The following is a 19,265-nucleotide window of genomic DNA, read 5'->3' on the forward strand; positions in this document are numbered from 1 at the left end:
TCCAGATTTCGCAGAATGAGAGGTGATCTCATTGAAACCTACAAAATACTTAAAGGGATAGACAGGTAAGATTTTTCCCCTGGTTGGGGAGTCTTGAACCAGGGGACACAATTTCAAAATAAGGGGGAAGCCACTTAGGACAGAGATGAGGAGAAATTTCTTTACTCAAGAGGGTTGTGAATCTTTGGAATTCTCTACCCCAGAGGGCTGTGGAAGCTCAGTAATTGAGTATGTTTAAAGCAGAGATTGATAGATTTCTAAATACAAATGACATAAGGAGATTTGAGGATAATGTGGAAAAAAGGCATTGAAGTGGAAAATCAGCCATGATCATATTGAATGGTGGGGCAGGCTCGATGGGCCGAATAGCCTATTCCTGCTCCTGCTCCTATGTTCCTACCTTAACTATGATTTCTGACCCAGATTGTTTTCTTCCTTTTTTATTTTCAATTCTGCTCCCCCTCACCTAGTCGCTAGGTTAGCCCCACATCCATGCATCGTCCTTCCAGCCGGCAGAACTTCAGATGCTTAACACGTGCCAAAGCAGTCTACCGCTGATGAAGTACTTTTGAAATGGGGTCTTGGTTTAATGGCTCATAAAAAAGATGGCACCTCCAACAGTGCAGCACTCCCGCAGTGCTGCACTGGAGCGTCAGCCTAGATTACATCTCTGGTGTGGGCATTGAACTCAAAACCTGACTATGCCAGGTTTTAAGGTCTACATAAGGAAGATGGTAGAGGAGGAGGAGTAGAATTAATGATTAAGGATGAAATCATTTCAATGATGAGAGAATATAATGAGAGATGAGCAGGCAGTGGAGATTTTATGGGTAGAATTAAGAAATAGAAAAGGGTTTAAGACTGTCGCGGGAGTTGTGTATAGGACCCCCCTGTAATAGCTGTGCAGTGGTAGCTTGTGTGAATGCAGAGATTAGGCAAACATGAAGAAAAGGCAGAGTGGTTTGAATGTGGAATTTTAACTTTAATATATAGATTGGGATAAGCAGACAAAAAAGTAGGACAAATCCAACCTGGCCAATTACCACCCTATCAGTCTACTGTCAACCATCAGCAAAGTGATGAAGGGGTCGTCGATAGTGCTATCAAACTGCACTTACTCAGCAATAATCTGCTCACTGACGCTCAGTTTGGGTTCTGCCAGGGCCATTCAGCTCCTGGCCTCATTACAGCCTTGGTCCAAACATAGACAAAAGAGCTGAACTTCACAGGTGAGGTGAGAGTGACTGCCCTTGATATCAAGATAGCATTTGACCGAGTAAAGCATCAAGGAGCCCTAGCAAAACTGGAGCCAATGGGAATCAGGGGAAAACTCTCCGCTGGTTGGAGTTGTACCTAGTACAAAGGAAGATGGTTGTGTTTGTTGAAGGTCAATCATCTCAGTTTCATGACATCACTGCAGGAGTTCCTTAGGGTAGTGTCCTAGGCTCAACCATCTTCAGCTGCTTCATCAATGACCTTCTCTCAATCATAAGGTCAGAAGTGAGGATGTTTGCTAATGATTGCACAATGTTCAGCACCATTCACAACTCCTCAGACACTGAAGTAACCTGTGTCCAGATGCAGCAAAACCTGGACAGTATCCAGGCTTGGGCTGATAAGTGCGAAGTAACATTCACACCACGCAAGTGCCAGGCAATGACCATCTTAAAAAAGAGAGAATCTAACCATCTCTCCTTGATGTTCAATGGCTGGATCACCCACCATCAACATCTTGGGGGTTACCATTGACCAGAAACTGAACTGGAGCAGCCACATAAATATTGTGGCTACAAGAGCAAGTCAGAGGCTAGGAATTCTGCGGCGAGTATCTCACCTCCTGTCTCCCCAAAGCCTGTCCACCATCTACAAGGCACAAGTCAGGAGTGTGATGAAATACTCTCCACTTGCCTGGATGGGTGCAGCTCCAACAACACTCAAGAAACTCGACGCCATCCAGGACAAAGCAGCCCGCTTGATTGGCACCCCATCCACCACCTCCAAAATTCACTGCCTTCACCACCAATGCACAGTGGCAGCAGTGTGCACCATCTACAAGATGTACTGCAGCAACTCAGCATGCCTCCTTCGACAGCAGCTTCCAAACTCACGACCTCTACCACCTCGAAGGACAAAGGCAGCAGATGCATGGGAACACCACCTACAAGCCACACACCATCCTGGTTCGGAACTATATCACCATTCCTTCACTGTCTCTGGGTCAAAATCCTGGAACTCCCATCCTACCAGCACTGTGGGTGTACCGACACCCCAAGGACTGCAGCGGTTCCAGAAAGCAGCTCACCACCACCTTCTCAAAGGCAATTAGGGATGGGCAATAAATGCTGACCTAGCCAGCGACGCCCACATCCCATGGACAAATACAAAAAAGACTAGTACAAGTCAGAAAGGTTATGAATTTCTTGAGTGTGTCCAGGACACTTTTCTGAAACAATATGTCCCAGATCCAACAAGACGTTGAGGCCATATTAGATTTAGTGATGAGTAATGAGTCAGGTTTCATTAACAGCCTAACGATGTGCTAACATTTATCTAATAGCAAGCAAAAAAAGATAAAGTTCAACGGAGTGTTTGAAAGGGAGAAATGCAAATCAGCCATCAAGATTCTGCAATAAAAGCAAAATACTGCAGAGGCTGGAAATACTCAGCAGGTCTGGCACCTTTCATCAAGTTCAGAATCACTGCTTTGTGATTGGCAGCCAACAGTTTCACAGCTAACAGGTGCTGGGAGCAGGAACAGAGGCTTCCAAAGTCCGTCAAGTTCGGGGTTTTCAGCAGGCTTTAAAAAAAAATTGGAACCCACCGGAAAAACCCTGAACTTGTCCTGAGTTTGGAAGTCGCTGTTCCCGCTCCCAGCACCTGTCAGCTGTGGAACTGAAACTGAAAGCTGTGAATCTTCTTTAAAGATGGAGTTGTCTGGAAAGAGGTCAATGGGATATTTCTCATTCCTGAAATTGCCAGTCATGGACCTCAAAGTTTTTACCACTGACGCTGGTGTTCGTGTACGGATACGTTGCTGACCCCTGCATATCACTCCGCTATTTAAGAAAGGTGAGAGGGAAACCAAGGAATTATAAAACTGGTTAGCCTAACACTTGCTGTCAGGAAATTGCTAGAATGTATTATTAGCGACTAAACAGCTGATCGGAGAGAGCTAGCATGGATTTGTCAAGAGTAGGTCTTGCCTGATGAATATGATTGAATTTTTTGAAGAGGTGATTAAAGTAGTGGGCTGGGGAATGCCTCTGTATGTTACTGACATGGACTTCCAGAAGGCATTTTATTGAGGTCCCTCATGAGAGACCATTAGCTGAAGTTGAAGCTCATAGAATTGAGGGCAAATCATTGACCTGGTTCAGAAATTGGCTGACTGGCAGGGGAAAGAGAGTAGGGATAATGGGCAGGGACTCGAATTGGCAGAATTGACACAAGTGGTGACTTGCAAGGGTCTCAACTATTCACTGTATTCATTCACAAGTTAGATGATGAGATTAAAAAGCCATAGATCCAAATTTGCTGATGATGCAAAGGTAGGTGGTATTGTAAGCAGTGTAGATGGAAGTGTAAAATTCCAAAGAGATATTGATAGATTAACTGAATGGACAAAACTGTGACAAATGGATTTCAATGAAGGCAATTGTGAGGTCATCTCCTTTGGACCTATAAAAGACGGAACAGGGAACTTTCTAAATGCTGAAAAGCTGGAAACAGTGGAGACCCAAACAAACTTCAAGGTCTAGGTACGCAGATCATTAAAATGTCATGAACAGGGACAGAAAATAACCAAAAAGGCTAATGGAATGCTGGTCTTTATATCTAGGGGACTAGACTATAAGAGGGTAGAAGTCATGCTTCAGCTGTACAAAGCCCTGGTTAGACCACACCTAGAGTTACTGTGAGCAGTTCTGGGCACCACACCTTCAGAGGATATATTGTCCTTGGAGGGAGTGCAGTGTAGATCTATGAGAATGATACCTGGAATCCAAGGGTTAAGCAAAAGGACAGATTACACAAATTAGGGTTGTATTCCCTGGAATTTAGAAGGTTAAGGGGTGATTTGATTGAAGTTTTCAAGGTATTAAGGGGAATAGATGGGGTAGATTGGGAGAAATTATTTCTGCTGGTTGGGGAATTTAGGACGAGGGCAGAGTCTAAAAATTAGAGACAGAACTTTCAGGAGTGAGGTTAGGAAACACTTCTACACACAAAAGGGTGGTCAAAGTTTGAAACTCTCTTCCACAAACAGCAATTAATGCTAGATCAATTGTTACTTGAAACTGATAGATTTTTGTAGGTCAAAGGTATTAAGGGACGGGGCAAAGGCAGGTTTATGGAGTCAGGTAGCAGTTCAGCTGTGATCACATTGAATGGCACGATAGGCTCGAGCGGCTAAATGAGAGTGCTAGCCACTGAGCCAAATCTGGCGCCTCAGCTATTGTTAATGAGGAGTTAGGGATGAAGGAGAAGGAAGCAGAGAATTGGCTAAAAAGTGCCAACTGGAGATGTGATAAAAGAAGCAAAAGAAGTATTGTCGATAAAAAAAACAGGCTGGTGATTGCCCTGAATGCAAGCCCATCATTCTGCGGAATAGCTACCCGACCACAGTCCTGTTTCACTCAGATTAATTCCCCTCACGGCACTCAGTCATTCAATTTGTGCTGTATTTACATAGACTTTACAGCACAGAAACAGGCCATTTGTTCCAACTGGTCTGTGCCAGTGTTTACATTTCACACAAGCCCCTTCCCACCCCCTCTTCATCTCACCCTATCAGCGTATCTATTCCTTTCTCCCTCATGCACTTACCTAGCTTCCCCTTAAATGAATCTATGTTATTCGCCTCAACTACTCCGAGTGGTAATAGGTTCCACACTCTAACTACTCTCTTGGACTTATTAGTGACTATCTGATATCGATGACCCTTTGGTGGTACAAGTGCAAAACTGCTTCCTGCAAGTAATAAGTTCCATTCATCTCTCTGTTAGCAGTGACATATATTTCAGGAGATTGGTTAATACGGCACGATTTAAAATTTTAGAAGGAAGCTTTGGTCTTGGATCGCACACAATTTATAGTCGACAGAGTGAATGAGGCTGATGGACCGAGTGGCCTGTCAGTTCCCTCTGGTGCAACAAAGGGGAAATTAGGGAAACAATGAAGCAGCTGACAGGGTGGGAGGCTGACGGGAAACACCTGAATCCAGAACCTTCCAGCCCTGTCCAAGTGTAAATGCCAGGAAATGATTTGGGATTTTAACTGGAATCTCCTAGCTGGGAGTCCAAAGCCGGTGCAGCATCAAAGACTCCACTCAGTTGTTTAGTTTTTTTCTATGTAATTCTGTTATGAAATAGCCCACAACAGAAAAGGGCCGATTTTAAGTGCCTCCACCCAGTGTAAATGGGGCGGTTGTGGCCTCAAAATGGGGTTGGGTCCCTAACTGCCCCATTCATGCTGCCGCTATGGACCCCAGCATCCTGGGTAGAGTCCTGAGAAGGGCGGCAGGAGAGCTTGCCTGTTTCTGACGGGGGTGGGGCATTTATGTTTTACAAATCGCAGTCCGATGATGCCCCACACATTTGTACCAGCCCGAAGCAGCTTTATCAGTGGTCCTTAAAGGGACCTCTGCAAAGCTGGTCAAAGAAAATGGCCAAAAGCTATTTTTAACTTGCATTGTTGTGGGGCCAGGCGAAGCAGGAGTGGGCCCTGACCTCACGAAATGCTTTGTAGACAGGGCTCACCTCCATCCTTTGAGAAGCAAGTCCGCAAGTTTACGTTGGAAACGCTCTGGGTATATTTTTCCACTGTCTGCAAAGTTACCGAAAGTTTCAATTACTAACCTTGTTACAAACCAATGACAGATTACGAAAATAATTTTTGACTTCAATGGAAAATATGCCCCTGCTGACCTATACTTTAACCTTTACCTTGTTGACTAAACAGGAACTTCATGGTAACAAGTCATGGTTAGTTGGTGGTACTCCTGCCTCTGAGTCAGAAGGTTGTGGGTTTAAGCCCCAGTCCGGAGATTTAATCACAAAATCTAGGCTGACGCTTCCAGTACAGTACAGAGGGAGCACTGCACTCTCAGAGGTGCCTCCTCTCGATTGAGACATTAAACTACCTGCTCAGGTGGATGTAAAAGATCCCATGGCACTATTTTGAAGAAGTGCAGGGGCGTTCTCCCTGGTATGCTGCCCAATTTTTATCCCCCAACCAACATCACTAAAACAAAGTATCTGGTCATTATCACATGGCTGCTTGTGGCAGCTTGCTGTGTACTGCGTTTCCTACATTACAACAGTGACTGCACCTCACTGGCTGGAAAGCGCTTTGAGACGTCCTGAGGTCGTGAATGGTGCTATATAAATGCAAGTCTTTCTTTCTGAAAACACGTACATGCTCTAACAACTCTGATCATTTCAAAACCTGCTCCTGACATATTTGATGGCTATGTTGGGTAGAGAATAAGAAGCAGTACAATAAGGCTGTTGAAAACGCAGAGCAGCCGAATACTTCAATCCAAACAGCATTCAGCATCCCAATAACACATGGCAAGATTCTCCTGCTCTCGTCCTGACATATGATGTCATTGCTCAGTTGGCAGCACTCACCCGAGTAAGGAAGGTTTGGAGTCAAGCCCCATAGTCAATGCCCCAAGCATTTTGTTACGTATGCCCATCTGTATTCTTCTGTAGTGCTTATCCAAGTCCTCTGCAGCTGAACGATTGTGCGACCTCGACCTCCAGCTACTCTCGCCTCCTACCCTGGCTGCAACGGACTCATGTCCAGGAACCTGCCTCTAATCTATCCTCCAAGATAGACCCAATGTCAGTATTTGATCTGATGCTGTGTCTTCATCATCACTCTCATCTTGGTGTTCCACCACTGCCTGGCCAGGTTGAACTTCTTGGGTATCTGAAAGGAGAAAGGCACAAGGGCAATGTTGTGGTGGGGGGGGGAGGGGAGGTGCATGCTTACACCATCCGGAGCTTGCAAATCAGTGTGGGATGAGTCGGAAGTGGGATGTGGGGAGGAGGGTCGTCTTCAATGGTTTCAGCCCAACCGCTGACCACAGCCTCAGCAATAGCTATTCCAATCATGGCTGGCACCATCTCCCCGATAGGGTTTAGAACAGGCAGGCACACCTTTCCCCCTCGGAGTTACTGCCTGCTGCCTGTGGTTATGCATCACCTTGTGCTGCAAGAGAGAGGGAAGAGTTTCGGTGAGTGTGGTGCAATCAGTATGGCTGTCATGGTTGAATAGCTGGTAGTGTGTGCAAGGAGGCTTGCAGCAATGCTAAGTGTATGAGGGTGTGGTGCAGCATATTAATGTTAGGTACGAATGCTGATTGATAGAGATTGTTGGTAAGTGAGTTGCTGAGGCTAGTAGCAGGACATGGCATTTGAAGATACATTGACTGACCTTGACCACTCATGTGAAGTCATTGAATTTTTTGCGGCACTCCGTCCAGGTCCCCAAGACTTTACTCCTGTCATTGACCTTCATTGCTATCTGTTCCCATTGCCATTTGTCAGGGTGTCTAGGTGGACCTGCTTCCCCTCTGCGGATACAGGACATCTCTCCCTCTTTACACCTGCTGCACCAAGACCTGCACCAGTGCAGCGTCCACAAAAATCAGTATAATGAGCAGGCAGCACGCATTAATCATACACCATGAATCCCACGCCCATTTTCAGGAGCTAGCCAATTCAACCCCCCCTCATCTTCAAAGAAGAGCAGGGAGTTCCCCTTTGTGACAATAGTTAATCACAGAGGAAGAGCCACTTGTGCTCCAGGTTTTTCTTTAAGTCTTATTCATCAGGTGTAAATATAAACTCAAACTCTGTGGGGACACTCCGTGTGGATTGAGAAATTTGGGGGGATTCCAATGAAGAAAATTTTCTTAAAGTAAATTTTTCTTCTCCACATGTAAGAAGTTACAGGTTATTGAATCTTTCACTGGGACGCATGGGGCAACAGCTGGCCACCCACTCACATCTGGCGCTTTGCGACCCCACCCCCTCATCTGGCCGAATGCAAAAGGACCAGTTCTCTGAATACAGGAAAAGGTCGGCTGTTTCACTCATCTTGAGTCAGAAGGTTGTGCAATGCCAGTCCTAAATTGAGCCTTGAAGCCGAACCTAAGACTTGGTCTCATGCACAGTGTAGTACTGAGGGAGTGCAGCTTTGTTGGGGATGTTAGTCCTTGGATGAGATGTTAAAGTGTGACCCTGTGTGGATCAGGGGGACATTGAAGATCACATGGGCCTACTTGAAGAATAGTTAGGAATTTTTCCAGGAGTCCTGGAAAACAGTTCTCTCCCAGCCGACCCCACTGAAAACAGATTAGCTGGTCAACCATCTGTTGCCCTGTGCAAAATGGCTGCTCCCATTTCAAATTCTCATCCGTATGTTCAAATCCCTCCATGGCCTCACCCCTCCCTATCTCTGTAACCTCCTCCAAACCAACAGCCCTTTGAGATCTTGGCAACCCTCCAATTCTGGTCTCTTGTGCATCCCCAATTTTCATCGCTCCATCATTAGCGGCCATGCCTTCAGCTGCCTAGGCCCTAAGCTCTGGAATTCCTGCGGTAGACCTCTCTGCCTCTCTCTCCTCCGTTAAGGTGCTTCTTAAAATCTATCTCTTTGTCCAAGTTCTTGATCACTTGTCCTAATATCTCATTGGTGCTTGAGTATCAAATTTTGTCTAATAACACTCCTGTGAAGTGTCTTGGGATGTTTTACTGCATCAAAGATGCTATACAAATGCAAGGTGGTGTTACATTTGTCTACATAACAGACAATGAATTCTATAAAGTAATTTATTGCACTGAAATGCTTTGAGAGCTTTCTGATAAATGTCACAAGATGGTATATCAATATAAACCCTTGTATTTCCATACTCATTTATACAATACCAGCAGTACCAGCACCACCTGTGATATTGCTCCCAGGAGTGGGTTAGAATCATAGGTTATTGGGTCAGGATGCATTGGCATCGTGCAGTCCTCATTTTAAAGTTATTTTAGAGTAGAATCATAGAATCACAGAAGGAGGCCATTTGGCCCATCGTGCCTGTGCTAGCTCCTTGAAAGCGCTATCCAATTAGTTCCATTCCCTTGCTCATTCCCCACAGCCCAGCAATTTTTCCCCTCCAAGTACTTATCCAATTCCCTTTTGAAAGTTGCTATTGAATCTACTTCAGCTACCCTTTCACACGTGTATTCCAGATCGTTAACAACTCGCTGCGGAAAAAGATTCTCCTCATCTCCGCACTAGTTCTTTTGCCAATTATCTTAAATCTGCATCCTCTGGTTACTGACAGTCCCGGCAGGGGAAACAATTTCTCCTTATTTGCTCTATCAAAACCCATCATCATTTTACATATAATACTTCAATTTGATATTATTTATTAAACAGCAGGTTTACTGTAATGTTGAATGCAGAGAATAATGTTGGGTCATTGGAGGCTTCTTGGCAGTATAGACCGAGAGTTAAGAAACCATAGCAAAGCTGAATTGTGGTATGGCAACTATCAGTGTAATAACAGCATGACAATTTGATATAGACTGCTGACATTAAAAATGTGGACTGAGGTGTGATAAAAACGTCACAAGAAGAAGTAGTTTCATAAACTAGAATCCACACTGATAATAAGGCTTTTGAGATATTACAGATATGAATTAACCCAGTCCGATAGGGTGTATACTGAAGGGCATAAAATACCAGTCAAATTGATGAGTAGATAAGAATACAGGAAACTATAGGTCATGCAAACACTCTGGCAGTGATTCAAAACAAGAAATGCTGGAGATACTCAGCAGGTCTGGCAGCATCTGTGGAGAGAGAAACAGAGCTAACGTTTCAGGTCAGTGAACCTTCTTCAGAACTGAAGAACTGTTCTGAAGAAGGGTCACTGACCTGAAACGTTAACTCTGCTTCTCTCTCCACAGATGCTGCCAGACCTGCAGAGTATTTCCAGCATTTCTGCTTTTTATTTCAGATTTCCAGCATCCGCAGTATTTTGCTTTTACTCTGTCAGTGATCTGGCCCACCACAAAAATGTACACCTCTTAAACAGCTGCTCTGTCAAATATCTATCCAATTCACAAAAATGTTTTCCCACACTGTATCTCTTTAAAAGAAAATGTACAAATGAACAACACTATTTCAGCACTCACTGTAACAGTCCCAGGCTGATCCCTCACTGTAATAGACCAACGGCTGATACCTCACTGTAACAGTCTCAGTGCTGATCCCTCACTGTAACAGACCAAGGGCTGATACCTCACTGTAACAGTCTCAGTGCTGATCCCTCACTGTAACAGACCAAGGGCTGATACCTCACTGTAACAGTCCCAGTGCTGAACCCTCACTGTAACAGTCCCAGTGCTGATCTCTCACTGCAACAGTCCCAGTGCTGATCCCTCACTGTAACAGACCAAGGGCTGATACCTCACTGTAACAGTCCCAGTGCTGAACCCTCACTGTAACAGTCCCAGTGCTGATCTCTCACTGCAACAGTCCCAGTGCTAATCCTTCACTGTAACAGACACAGTGCTGATACTCACTGTAACAGTCCCAGTGCTGATCTCTCGCTGCAACAGTCGCAGTGCTGATCCCTCACTGAAACAGTCCCAGTGCTGACCACTCACTGTAATAGTCCCAGTGCTGATCCCTCCATGTAACTGACCCAGTGTTGATCCCTCACTGTAGCAGTCCCAGTGCTGATCCCTCACTGTAACAGACCCAGTGCTGATCCTTCTCTGTAACAGTCCCGGTGCTGATCCATCACTGTCACAGTCCCGGTACTGATCCTTCGATGTAACAGACCCAGTGCTGATCCTTCACTGTAACAGTCCCAGTGCTGACCACTCACTGTAATAGTTCCAGTGCTGATCCCTCACTGTAACAGTCCCAGTGCTGCTCCCTCACTGTAAGAGACCCAGTGCCGATCCTTCACTGGAACAGTCCCATTGCTGATCCTTCACTGGAACAATCCCAGTGCTGATCATTCACTGGAACAATCCCAGTGCTGATCCCTCACTGTAACAATCCCAGTGCTGATCCCACACTGTAACAGTCCCAGTGCTGATCCCTCACTGTAACAGTCCCAGTGCTGATCCCTCACTGTAACATTCCCATTGCTGATCCCTTACTGTAACTGTCCCAGGCTGATCCCTCACTGTAACAGTCCCATTGCTCATCCATGACTGTAACAGTCCCAGTGCTGATCCCTCACTGTAACAGTTGCAATGCTGATCCCTCACTGTAACAGTCCCATTGCTCATCCATTACTGTAAAAGTCCCAGTGCTGATCCCTCACTGTAACAGTTGCAATGCTGATCCCTCACTGTAACAGTCCCATTGCTCATCCATTACAGTAATAGTCCCAGTGCTGATCCCTCACAGTAACTCTCCCAGTGCTGATCCCCCACTGTAACAGTCCCAATGCTGATCTCTCGCTGCAACAGTCCCAGTGCTGACCCATCACTGTAACAGACCCAGTGCTGATCCTTCACTGTAACAGTCCCAGTGCTGATCCCTGACTGTAACAGTCCCAGTGCTAACCCCTCACTGCAACAGTCGCAGTGCTGATCCATCACTGCAACAGTCCCAGTGCTGATCCCTCACTGTAACAGTTCCAGTGCTCATATGCACTGTAACAGTCCCAGTGCTGATCCCACACTGTAACAGTCCCAGTGCTGAACCCTCACTGTAACAGTCCCAGTACTGATCACTCACTGTAACAGTCCCAGTGCTGATCCCTCACTGTAACAGTCCCAGTGCTGATCCCACACTGTAACAGTCCCAGTGCTGATCCCTCACTGTAACAGTCCCAGTGCTGATCCCTCACTGTAACAATCCCATTGCTGATCCCTTACTGTAACTGTCCCATTGCTGATCCCTCACTGTAACAGTCCCATTGCTCATCCATTACTGTAACAGTCCCAGTGCTGATCCCTCACTGTAACAGTCCCAGTGCTGATCCCTCACTGTAACAGTCCCATTGCTCATCCATTACTGTAATAGTCCCAGTGCTGATCCCTCACAGTAACTCTCCCAGTGCTGATCCCTCACTGTAACAGTCCCAGTGCTGATCCCTCACTGTAACAGTCCCAGTGCTAATCCCTCACTGTAATAGTCCCAGTGCTGATCCCTCACAGTAACTCTCCCAGTGCTGATCCCTCACTGTAACAGTCCCAGTGCTGATCCCTCACTGTAACAGTCCCAGTGCTGATCCATCACTGTAACAGTCCCAGAGCTGATCTCTCGCTGCAACAGTCCCAGTGCTGATCCATCACTGTAATAGACCCAATGCTGATACTCACTGTAACAATCCCAGTGCTGATCCCACAATGTAACAGTCCAAGCGCTGATCCCTCATTGTAACAATCCCAGTGCTGACCCCTCACTGTAACAGTCCCAGTGCTGATCCTTCACTGTAACAGACCCAGTGCTGATACTCACTGTAACAGTCCCAGTGCTGATCTCTCGCTGCAACAGTCGCAGTGCTGACTCCTCACTGTAACAGTCCCAGTACTGATCCCTCACTGTAACAGTCCCAGTACTGATCCCTCACTGTAACAGTCTCAGTGCTGATCCTTCACTGTCATAGTCCCAGTGCTGATCCCTCCATGTAACTGACCCAGTGCTGATCCCTCACTGTAGCAGTCCCAGTGCTGATCCCTCACTGTAACTGTCCCAGTGCTGATCTCTCACTGTAGCAGTCCCAGTGCTGATCCCTCACTGTAACAGACCCAGTGCTGATCCTTCTCTGTAACAGTCCCAGTGCTGATCCATCACTGTCACAGTCCCGGTACTGATCCTTCGATGTAACAGACCCAGTGCTGATCCTTCACTGTAACAGTCCCAGTGCTGACCACTCACTGTAATAGTCCCAGTGCTGATCCCTCACTGTAACAGTCCCAGTGCTGCTCCCTCACTGTAAGAGACCCAGTGCGATCCTTCACTGGAACAGTCCCATTGCTGATCCATCACTGGAACAATCCCAGTGCTGATCCTTCACTGGAACAATCCCAGTGCTGATCCCTCACAGTAACAGTCCCAATGCTGATCCCTCACTGTAACAGACGGAGTGCTGATCCTTCACTGTAACAGTCCCAGTGCTGATCCAACACTGGAACAATCCCAGTGCTGATCCCTCACAGTAACAGCCCCAATGCTGATCCCTCACTGTAACAGACGCAGTGCTGATCCTTCACTGTAACAGTCCCAGTGCTGATCCTTCACTGCAACAGTCCCAGTGCTGACCCCTCACTGTAACAGTCCCAGTGCTCATATGCACTGTAACAGTCCCAGTGCTGATCCCTCACTGTAACAGTCCCAGTGCTGATCCCTCACTGTAACAGTCCCAGTGCTGAACCCTCACTGTAACAGTCCCAGTGCTGATCCCTCACTGTAACAGTCCCAGTGCTGATCCCTCACTGTAACAATCCCAGTGCTGATCCCACACTGTAGCAGTCCCAGTGCTGATCCCTCACTGTAACAGTCCCAGTGCTGATCCCTCACTGTAACATTCCCATTGCTGATCCCTTACTGTAACTGTCCCAGGCTGATCCCTCACTGCAACAGTCCCATTGCTCATCCATTACTGTAACAGTCCCAGTGCTGATCCCTCACTGTAACAGTTGCAGTGCTGATCCCTCACTGTAACAGTCCCATTGCTCATCCATTACTGTAAAAGTCCCAGTGCTGATCCCTCACTGTAACAGTCCCAGTGCTGATCCCTCACTGTAACAGTTGCAGTGCTGATCCCTCACTGTAACAGTCCCATTGCTCATCCATTACTGTAAAAGTCCCAGTGCTGATCCCTCACAGTAACTCTCCCAGTGCTGATCACTCACTGTAACAGTCCCAATGCTGATCTCTCGCTGCAACAGTCCCAGTGCTGATCCATCACTGTAACAGACCCAGTGCTGATCCTTCACTGTAACAGTCCCAGTGCTGATCCCTCACTGTAACAGTCCCAGTGCTGATCCTACACTGTAACAGTCCCAGTGCTGATCCCTCACTGTAACAGTCCCAGTGCTAACCCCTCACTGCAACAGTCGCAGTGCTGATCCATCACTGCAACAGTCCCAGTGCTGATCCCTCACTGTAACAGTCCCAGTGCTGATCCCTCACTGTAACAGTCCCAGTGCTCATATGCACTGTAACAGTCCCAGTGCTGATCCCACACTGTAACAGTCCCAGTGCTGAACCCTCACTGTAACAGTCCCAGTGCTGATACTCACTGTAACAGTCCCTGTGCTGATCTCTCGCTGCAACAGTCGCAGTGCTGATCCCTCACTGAAACAGTCCCAGTGCTGATCCCTCACTTTAACTGTCCCAGTGCTGACCACTCACTGTAATAGTCCCAGTGCTGATCCCTCCATGTAACTGACCCAGTGCTGATCCCTCACTGTAGCAGTCCCAATGCTGATCCCTCAATGTAACTGTCCCAGTGCTGATCTCTCACTGTAACAGTCCCAGTGCTGACCCCTCACTGTAACAGTCCCAGTACTGATCCCTCACTGTAACAGACCCAGTGCTGATCCTTCACTGTAACAGTCCCAGTGCTGATCCCTCACTGTTACAGTCCCAGTGCTGATCCTTCACTGTAACAGTCCCAGTGCTGATCCCTCACTGTAACAGTCCCAGTGCTGACACCTCACTGCAACAGTCCCAGTGCTGATCCATCACTGCAACAGTCCCAGTGCTGATCCCTCACTGTAACAGTCCCAGTGCTGATCTCTCGCTGCAACAGTCCCAGTGCTGATCCATCACTGTAACAGACCCAGTGCTGCAACTCACTGTAGCAGTCCCAGTGCTGATCTCTCGCTGCAACAGTCCCAGTGCTGATCCATCACTGTGACAGACCCAATGCTGATACTCACTGTAACAGTCCCAGTGCTGATCACTCGCTGCAACAGTCGCAGTGCTGATCCAACACTATAACAGTCCCAGTGCTGACCCCTCACTGTAATAGTCCCAGTGCTGACCCCTCACTGTAACAGTCCCAGTGCTGCTCCCTGACTGTAACAGACCCAGTGCTAATCCTTCACTGTAACAGTCCCAGTGCTGATCCTTCACTGTACCAGTCCCAGTGCTGATCCTTCACTGTAACAGTCCCAGTGCTGATCCCTCACAGTAACAGACGCAGTGCTGATCCCTCACTGTAGCAGTCCCAGTGCTGATCCCTCACTGTAACAGTCCCAGGCTGATCCCTTACTGTAACTGTCCCTGGCTGATCCCTCACTGTTACAGTCCCAGGCTGATCCCTCACTGTAACAGTCCCATTGCTAATCCCTCACTGTAACTGTTCCATTGCTCATCCATCACTGTAACAATCCCAGTGCTGATCCCTCACTGTAACTGTTCCATTGCTCATCCATCACTGTAACAGTCCCAGTGCTGATCCCTCACTGTAACAGTCCCAGTGCTGATACCTCACTGTAACAGTCCCAGTGCTGATTCCTCACTGTAACAGTTCCATTGCTGATCCCTCACTGTAACAGTCCCATTGCTCATCCATTACTGTAACAGTCTCAGTGCTGATCCCTCCCTGTAACAGTCCCAGTGCTGATCTCTCACTGTAACAGTCCCATTGCTCATCCATTACTGTAACAGTCCCAGTGCTGATCCATCACTGTAACAGTCCCAGTGCTGATCTCTCACTGTAACAGTCCCATTGCTCATCCATTACTGTAAAAGTCCCAGTGCTGATCCCTCACTGTAACAGTCCCAGTGCTGATCCCTCACTGTAACAGTCCCAATGCTGATCCATTACTATAACAGTCCCAGTGCTGATCCCTCACTGTAACAGTCCCAGTACTGATCCCTCACTGTAACAGTCCCAGTACTGATCCCTCACTTTAACTGTCCCAGTGCTGACCACTCACTGTAATATTCCCAGTGCTGATCCCTCCATGTAACTGACCCAGTGCTGATCCCTCACTGTAGCAGTCCCAGTGCTGATCCCTCACTGTAACTGTACCAGTGCTGATCTCTCACTGTAACAGTCCCAGTGCTGACCCCTCACTGTAACAGTCCCAGTACTGATCCCTCACTGTAACAGACCCAGTGCTGATCCTTCACTGTAACAGTCCCAGTGCTGATCCCTCACTGTTACAGTCCCAGTGCTGATCCTTCACTGTATCAGTCCCAGTGCTGATCCCTCACTGTAACAGTCCCAGTGCTGACCCCTCACTGCAACAGTCCCTGTGCTGATCCATCACTGCAACAGTCCCAGTGCTGATCCCTCACTGTAACAGTCCCAGTGCTGATCTCTCGCTGCAACAGTCCCAGTGCTGATCCATCACTGTAACAGACCCAGTGCTGCAACTCACTGTAGCAGTCCCAGTGCTGATCTCTCGCTGCAACAGTCCCAGTGCTGATCCATCACTGTGACAGACCCAATGCTGATACTCACTGTAACAGTCCCAGTGCTGATCACTCGCTGCAACAGTCGCAGTGCTGATCCAACACTATAACAGTCCCAGTGCTGACCCCTCACTGTAATAGTCCCAGTGCTGATCCCTCACTATAACAGTCCCAGTGCTGCTCCCTGACTGTAACAGACCCAGTGCTAATCCTTCACTGTAACAGTCCCAGTGCTGATCCTTCACTGTACCAGTCCCAGTGCTGATCCTTCACTGTAACAGTCCCAGTGCTGATCCCTCACAGTAACAGACGCAGTGCTGATCCCTCACTGTAGCAGTCCCAGTGCTGATCCCTCACTGTAACAGTCCCAGGCTGATCCCTTACTGTAACTGTCCCAGGCTGATCCCTCACTGTTACAGTCCCAGGCTCATCCCTCACTGTAACAGTCCCATTGCTAATCCCTCACTGTAACTGTTCCATTGCTCATCCATCACTGTAACAATCCCAGTGCTGATCCCTCACTGTAACTGTTCCATTGCTCATCCATCACTGTAACAGTCCCAGTGCTGATCCCTCACTGTAACAGTCCCAGTGCTGATACCTCACTGTAACAGTCCCAGTGCTGATTCCTCACTGTAACAGTTCCATTGCTGATCCCTCACTGTAACAGTCCCATTGCTCATCCATTACTGTAACAGTCTCAGTGCTGATCCCTCCCTGTAACAGTCCCAGTGCTGATCTCTCCCTGTAACAGTCCCAGTGCTGATCTCTCACTGTAACAGTCCCATTGCTCATCCATTACTGTAACAGTCCCAGTGCTGATCCATCACTGTAACAGTCCCAGTGCTGATCCCTCACTGTAACAGTCCCAATGCTGATCCATTACTATAACAGTCCCAGTGCTGATTCCTCACTGTAACAGTTCCATTGCTGATCCCTCACTGTAACAGTCCCATTGCTCATCCATTACTGTAACAGTCTCAGTGCTGATCCCTCCCTGTAACAGTCCCAGTGCTGATCTCTCCCTGTAACAGTCCCAGTGCTGATCTCTCACTGTAACAGTCCCATTGCTCATCCATTACTGTAACAGTCCCAGTGCTGATCCATCACTGTAACAGTCCCAGTGCTGATCCCTCACTGTAACAGTCCCAATGCTGATCCATTACTGTAACAGTCCCAGTGCTGATTCCTCACTGTAACAGTTCCATTGCTGATCCCTCACTGTAACAGTCCCATTGCTCATCCATTACTGTAACAGTCCCAGTGCTGATCCATCACTGTAACAGTCCCAGTGCTGATCTCTCACTGTAACAGTCCCATTGCTCATCCATTACTGTAACAGTCCCAGTGCTGATCCCTCACTGTAACAGTCCCAGTGCTGATCCCTCACTGTAGCAGTCCCAATGCTGATCCATTACTATAACAGTCCCAGTGCTGATCCCTCACTGTAACAGTCCCAGTACTGATCCCTCACTGTAACAGTCCCAGTACTGATCCCTCACTTTAACTGTCCCAGTGCTGACCACTCACTGTAATATTCCCAGTGCTGATCCCTCCATGTAACTGACCCAGTGCTGATCCCTCACTGTAGCAGTCCCAGTGCTGATCCCTCACTGTAACTGTACCAGTGCTGATCTCTCACTGTAACAGTCCCAGTGCTGACCCCTCACTGTAACAGTCCCAGTACTGATCCCTCACTGTAACAGTCTCAGTGCTGATCCTTCACTGTAACAGTCCCAGTGCTGATCCCTCACTGTAACAGTCCCATTGCTGATCTCTCAAGGTAACAGTCCCAGTGCTGATCCATCACTGTAACAGACCCAGTGCTGATCCTTCACTGTAACAGTCCCAGTGCTGATTCCTCACTGTAACAGTCCCAGTGCTGATCACTCGCTGCAACAGTCGCAGTGCTGATCCAACACTATAACAGTCCCAGTGCTGATCCCTCACTGTAACAGTCCCAGTGCTGCTCCCTGACTGTAACAGACCCAAAGCTAATCCTTCACTGTAACAGTCCCAGTGCTGATCCTTCACTGTAACAGTCCCAGTGCTGATCCCTCACAGTAACAGACACAGTGCTGATCCCTCACTGTAACTGTCCCAGCCTGATACCTTACTGTAACAGTCCCAGGCTGATCCCTCACTGTAACAGTCCCAGGCTGATCCCTCACTGTAACGGTCCCATTGCTGATCCCTCACTGTTACAGTCCCATTGCTCATCCATCACTGTAACAGTCCCAGTGCTGATCCATCACTGTAACAGTCCCAGTGCTGATACCTCACTGTAACAGTCCCAGTGCTGATACCTCACTGTAACAGTCCCAGTGCTGATTCCTCACTGTAACAGTTCCATTGCTGATCCCTCACTGTAACAGTCCCATTGCTCATCCATTACTGTAACAGTCCCAGTGCTGATCCCTCCCTGTAACAGTCCCAGTGCTGATCTCTCACTGTAACAGTCCCATTGCTCATCCATTACTGTAACAGTCCCAGTGCTGATCCATCACTGTAACAGTCCCAGTGCTGATCTCTCACTGTAACAGTCCCATTGCTCATCCATTACTTTAACAGTCCATGGCTGATCCCTCACTGTAACAGTCCCATTGCTCATCTATTACTGTAACAGTCCCAGTGCTGATCCCTCCCTGTAACAGTCCCAGTGCTGATCTCTCACTGTAACAGTCCGATTGCTCATCCATCACTGTAACAGTCCCAGTGCTGATCTCTCACTGTAACAGTCCCATTGCTCATCCATTACTGTAACAGTCCCAGTGCTGATCCCTCACTGTAACAGTCCCAGTGCTGATCCCTCACTGTAACAGTCCCATTGCTCATCCATTACTGTAATAGTCCCAGTGCTG

Source organism: Heterodontus francisci, chromosome 41 (genome assembly GCF_036365525.1).
Source record: "Heterodontus francisci isolate sHetFra1 chromosome 41, sHetFra1.hap1, whole genome shotgun sequence".
NCBI classification, from domain to species: Eukaryota; Metazoa; Chordata; class Chondrichthyes; order Heterodontiformes; family Heterodontidae; genus Heterodontus; species Heterodontus francisci.